Consider the following 6,961-nt stretch of genomic DNA (forward strand, 5'->3'; position numbering starts at 1 on the left):
CTGTTTACTTTGGAAACCCACGTCATCCTCCTTTAATGTGAAAATTAATGTGAAAATACTGAGCTCAAGCCGGGGATTGAACCCACGAACTCCAGAGTGGTAGTCCGACACTTTAACCACGTCGCTAAAGAGCTAGCCCAACAGCAAGGCTGTTGGAAGTGACCTTATTTCACTACACTCCTCCCCCTTTTAATGTTTCAAGGCCCAGACACGCCCGCTACAGCATGTCTTGCATTCGCATGGCCCTCCCAGAAACCATTAAACAGCTCAGACCCATTCCCGCATTTACAGTTCTATCTCATCCTCGTCGCCATTAATGTGAAAATACTGAGCTCAAGCCGGGGATTGAACCCACGAACTCCAGAGTGGTAGTCCGACACTTTAACCACGTCGCTAAAGAGCTAGCCCAACAGCAAGGCTGTTGGAAGTGACCTTATTTCACTACATACTTTTCTGGATTAATTTAGCATTGTTTTTTTTCTAAATTGACAATTAAAAAGTTATGAAATAAAGAACATCTTTTAGTTTTATACTGTACATAAATAATATTGATACAGATCGTACAGTATACCGTCCTTTGTAACGTAGAATGTAAGTACATAAAACAACACAGACAGAGGTGCGAAAAAGACATGCATAAACACTTCCTGAAACTTAGAACAGTGAATAGAAACTGCACCATATCTGTTTTGAACATATGCTTATTAAATCGACAAAGATTAGCATACTAGATCTAATTAGGTAAAAGTCGGTGTTAAAAGCTCATGTTAAATAAAATTACGCGTACACGTTACACCGTAATGCCTTCTTCTGATTGATTCATATTTAAATCAGTTTCATGACATGGCTACAGGTCAGTGATTGTTTTGCGATTTAAGCAGAAGTTTAACTGAAGAATTTATGCCTTTCTAACTTCGAATCGACGATATTTGATGAAAAAATGAATTTCTGAATTAAAACTGAATGAGTTGGTAATGTTATTTTGCAATTTTACGCAAATTGATGAAAATTTAAACTTTCTGGTTTACACCACAAAAAAGGTCTTTCAACGATGAGACGTTCCAAAGAATTTAGCCCATATAAAAAGTATCTCTAAATTCTCTGCGCGTCTTATAGATGAGACTAAGCCTAGTCCATATAAACGGACTCCCAGAGCCTTAGCTAAAGAAACTTCAGCGTACAGTTTATAAAGTATTGACATACCTGTATGCTGAAGCCAACCCTATATCGAAAGTCAACCAGAGCCGTAACATATTTATGTCACGCTATAAATCAAAGACAGCTAATTTTCTTGGATACATTTCTACGTATATTGGTGAATGAATATAAATTACTGCATCGGGGAATATTTTAAGGTTCAAATGTTTTAAATGCATCTTACAATAGATGAAAATAACTCTCATCAGTCTGAAATTCACAATTTTGACGCCATTGTCGCTTTGTCACGTGACGAGTTTTCATTTGGATACTTTCGGATCGACCTTGACATTTTTTGCTGAAATTGTAAACATTACTTTCGTTTTCTGAAATCTATTATTTGAGATTAACAACTAACTTCTGGTGGATTATAAGACTGATTTCAGTGTGAATCAGGTAGTTTTAAATACTATTTACCTTGAGTTTGTATTAACACTACAATTTGTTTACAAAACAAGCCAGAATAATCTTAAATACCGGGAAATGTCATTCTGAATTTGAAAACACTTGAGCACATGATATGTTACTAAAAAGAAATAACATCATATGACCGTGAAATCTCGGGAGATTCGCATTTCAAGAAAGTCTTCACATCACTGTCTTTCTCGATATGTAAGAGCAGAATAGATAAATTTTAAATGTTTAATATAGTATTATGTGAAAGAATATATTGGTTAAATGTGAAAAATGTCAATCTTTCCATCAAGTGGTTGATTTGGGCCAATAACTGCATTTAAAAGCTGTTTTGGACCGGTCTTTGTTAACTGTCAACTTTTTGGGAATTTCTGGTTGACTTTCCTAATGGGGTTGGTTCATAACTATAAAGTTGCACCTGTCAAAAATCATAAAAAGCATCATTTAAAGTTATGGTAGCCAGAACTACCAGTCTTTGATAATTTTTGCTATGGCGGCTCTGGGAGTCCATATGCACCCCTTCATAAAGATGGGTGCAGTTCAGTGCACGGAATCCGTGCGCTTCACTAAACAGACGTCGTTCGAGACAAATAATTAATAAACTTCATAAACATGTTAAATTTACCTGAATGGCAACCTACGGATGTCCATATAAAAACACGACGATGTTTCAACACACTTTTCTCGCTGACATTTTTATGTTTAAATTTGAAACAGTGTAATCTGTATCGAATACCACATCGTTATCGACTTTAATAGGCTCCATCACATAACCCGACGTGCAAAATATTGGTGTGCTGCGACCTAGCCAATATTGGGTCAATTTTCCAATATGGCGGATACAGTGTACAAAAGAAAAACTAAGTCAATAAAAAGCAATTTATATCTTGCTTTAATGGTACCATTTGGATGAGTTTGTGGTTTAAGCTGCCGATCAGATCAACTCGATCAAGCCCGACCAAGCGGTCGGGTACTGGTCTGGTTAGTCGAGTTGAAGATCAAATTGATCGTGAAGAAATCGTGTGGCGATCGGATTGACATCTTTTACACGATCTCTACCCAATCCGCTCGACCTCTACCCGAGTTATTTAAGATCGCAACACGGTCCACTCGACCTCTATTCGATTTGATGTACAGATTTACTAGACTGCTACCAGACGGCTACTCGACCGTACACGATTGCTTCCCTGTTGCTATTCCACCATACACAAGCTCATGTCACTAAAACAAAACTCGCGTGCAAAACGTTGTGCTTGTCTCTCATAACCTTCTTAGAATCGGACGAGTAAACATCCAAAGATGCCAAGAAATGGCAAAAAGGCGTGATACTGCTAAAACTAATAACAAAAATCCATGATGATTAAAGTGATTAGGGAACAACAATGTTTGAAGTTTTTATTCTCAAAGTTTCAATACACGACCGTTCACAACTTTGTACGACTTTTTACGACCATCACAATCTGGTTGTGTGAATGTCTGTTGGCGATCGAGCTGAGGTTCACTTGGTCGAGCTGAGATCGTAAAGGGCTCGGGTATAGGTCGAGATGATCAAGCGGAAATCGGAAAGATGGTTGAATGGACGTCGAGAATGAGTCGTGTGGGGTTTGTGTGTTATCGACAAGAGATGAGAAGAAGTCGTGTATATCCTTTTTAGTCAAGCTTGGTCGGGTTTGGTCGGGAAATTTTGGTGAGCGGGATGATCGAGTTGATCAGATCAGCAGAAGGAACCCACCTTTAGACAGGTAAACTTCAATGAGTTCTTGCAGTTTCAGTGTTCCTAAACCCTTGCATTGTTGATAACATTTTGCACCCATGGACAAGAGAGATCGCATTGCAACTCTCAGCAACCCATTGGGTTATAAAACTGAGTCGAATTATTGCAAATAAAGTATAGCCCAGCCCCTAGTTGCAATAATTCAAGTCTCTGCTTTATTACCCAAAGGGTTGCTGAGAGTTGCAGTGCACCGTCTTTAGTGCAAAGGTGCAAAATTTGATCACCACTGAAAATGCTAAGGAACATAGATACTGCAAAAACTTATCAATGTTTACCTTTCTCAAGAACAATCAAATGCAAATGGTACCATTAAAGCAAGAAATAATTGCTTTTTATTTACTTTGTTATTCTATTATACGCTGTATCCACCATATTGGGAAACTGTCGTATAATTGTTGCTGACAAAGTGTCGCTATTGGTTAGATCGCAGTACACCAATCTTTTGCACATCATGATGTTTGATGTAACCTAAGTGGATAACAATGTTGAACAGGTGTTGAATATTTACACTGTTCCAAATTTCAAAATAAAAATGACAGCAAGAATAGTGTCATCTTTTTTAGGTTTTGATTGAATGTCCTGAAATGATAAAGCAAAAGAACTAAAACTTTCTGAACAAATGCCTTTCATAACAAAATCTGATTTTTTTAATGTTAACTTGACATTTCGCAGGTATGCAATATCAATGAAGATGTACAGGTACATTTTAAGAATTTATGCCTCAAAAGTTATTCTTGACTTATTACCTCTATGTAACACAGTAAAGTCTTTTATTATTGTTTTTTTTATTTTAGATTTGACGATCCAGGCAGAGAATGGCCAAGTCCAAGAATACATCTCATCATAACCAAAGTGAGTTATTTAATTATTATTATCTCCCGCCATAGTCGGAGGGATATTGTTTTGGCGTTGTCCGTCCTTCCGTCCGTCCGGAGCCATATCTTGGAAGTGCTTTGGCGGATTTCATTGAAACTTGGTATGAGTATACATGTATATATGGATAAGATGATGATGCACGCCAAATGGCATTGTAGACCATCTGTTATTAACGGAGTTATAGCCCTTTGTATCTTAAAAAAATGCTTTTTTGAGTGTCAAATATAACACTTTTGTGTCCAGAAGCACATTGGCGGGGGATATCAATTAAACGAATTTGCTTGTTTATACATGATTTGTGATTCATAGAATTTATAATAAAGTTCAAATGTTTGAACAATAAATGGAAGTTTTGTACATTTTGTGTAAACATTATATGGAGTATACATAATTATCCGTTAACTGAAAGATCTTGGACACAAATTATCAAAATAAGCTGATATGCAGCATCCCTTTAAGGTGCACATGCTTACAGGGCCCTCGTTTTGCACTTTTTACCACCGAATATCGGCGGCCTCCCCCATGAAAAAAGTATACTTTTTTCCCCTATTTCAGCTAAAAAATTCCCCCTCAAAATTTTTTTTTTAATTATTTTTATTTTTAACCTATGTTGCCAGCTGGTATCATGCTATTAACCTTTGATTTAATGTATATTTATGTAAATCACATTAAAATATAGCAATTTTAGGTGTTGAATGTTTGGTGAAAAGATCTAAAATTCCCATTTTTCGCCCAAAACGACGCAAAATTACCCCCTCTAAGGGCTCCGGCCCCAATCCCCCAAAGTGTAGCAAGGGCCCTGCAATACAGTATAGTCTAATATGGGTGTCAAATATACTCAGTTATAAAAAAAGCAAAGGAATATAGTGCAAACATGTACACAACTAAAAAAGTTTGTAATGAGAGACTAAGTAAAAAAAATCCCCCTTAAAAGGTAATCGGCGGGAAAATTCCCCCTCATGAGGGATGTGGGTGGCTTCCCCTGGCGGCAAGAGAGGGCCCTTGCTTATAGTTGTCATGTCATTGCAGTCCAAACCTTCTTTGCCTATTTCCTTATCAATTTGAGTGAGTCCATTTTTTGGTCAAAACGATCAATTTGGTCGGCTCAATTTTTCAAAGAAAAGATAAATTACCCACATAGGCCACCATATAGTCTAAACTCTATTATTTTATAAAATCTTAATATGAGGTTAATTCACACTGATTTTATACATTACTTATAAATAATACATCAATTTTATCAGAAAACCTTATTAAAACACTGGAGTAAAAAACTAAAAAACCAGGTCAGGTCTTCACAATTGGTGTCAGTGAACTGAGGACAGATGATAGCTTAAGGGTCATCATGGCCTTCTTGCTGTCAAAGCCAATTAGCGGTGAGAATCGATGATTTTCAAGAATATTCTTGTCTTTAAACAGCTACTGAAATTTTTCATTTGATCTTTCAGACAGAAAGCAGCACAGAAATGGTATCTACAAACCTAAACGCTCGAGGCATCCAAGTAACAAAGGGGTATGTACTTCTTATGTTCCTAGTGATATAAACAGCTACTAGATACAAAGTGCTAGAGGTGCGCAATTGTGATAACATAAAGTGCTGTGTGCGTAGTTGCTCATTTAAACTCTTTAACGGCCACATTTTAAAGCATACTTCGAATTTGGATTTAAAACGACCAAAAACTTTGTCACCAGGCAGGCCTTTTCCTGGCATATCTACAGGACCAGACGTGTAAAATGATAACTATACCAGGTTCTCAATTTTATTTCAATTTACATCTAACAATGATTAAAACTATAATTTGTATGATTTTTTATGCCCCCCGGTAGGGTGACATATACATGTAATCAGTCAGTATGTCAGTCTGTCCATTCATCCGGAAAAAAATGCTAGAAAAACATTGTAGCCACTATAGAGACCATATGTATGACTTAGTTGTGAAAAAACTTATTGAGAATGTATATCTTGACATTTTTATGCAGAGTACGATTCTGGGTCATGTGCATACAAAAACTAGGATACCTGGTCAAATCTAAGAAAAACCTTGTAATCACTGAAGAGGCTATATTTACATGTATGGCTGATAAATATTGGTCAGAATGTTTATCTTGACAATATTAAGGTAAGAGTTTGAAGCTGGGTCACATGCAGCTGAAATTATGCCACCATGTTTAATTTTAGAAAAAAAAATAGCAACCTCTTTAGGGCTCTCATCATGAGTCAATCTCGGTAAAACTTAGGCAGAATGTTTACCTTGACAATGTGTTAGCAGACTGATTCTGGGTAACAAGCTTCCAAAAACTAGTCATCCGGTGAAATTTTTGTTACAAGTCTAAAAGCCATATTTATGCCCCCCTTCGAAGAAGAGGGGGTATATTGTTTTGCACATGTCGGTTGGTCCGTCCACCAGATGGTTTTCGGATGATAACTCAAGAACGCTTAGACCTAGGATCACGAAACTTCATAGGTACCAGGGGTGTGATTTTTCCGCGGATTTCCACGGATCTGGTTTTCCCGGGGGTCACTTCTGAGATTCGCTTAAATTCGTTTTAAAAAATGTGGGGGAGAGGGGCTACCACTGATTCAGCGGACGTATTTCATAAGCGGCCCGAAATATCCGCGGCCTGCGAAATCTCTCCGCATTTTACACTGGTAGGTTCTGCCTAAGCATTTTTAAAACAAGCGATATTATTGGCTGTCGT

Source organism: Dreissena polymorpha, chromosome 5 (genome assembly GCF_020536995.1).
Source record: "Dreissena polymorpha isolate Duluth1 chromosome 5, UMN_Dpol_1.0, whole genome shotgun sequence".
NCBI lineage: Eukaryota > Metazoa > Mollusca > Bivalvia > Myida > Dreissenidae > Dreissena > Dreissena polymorpha.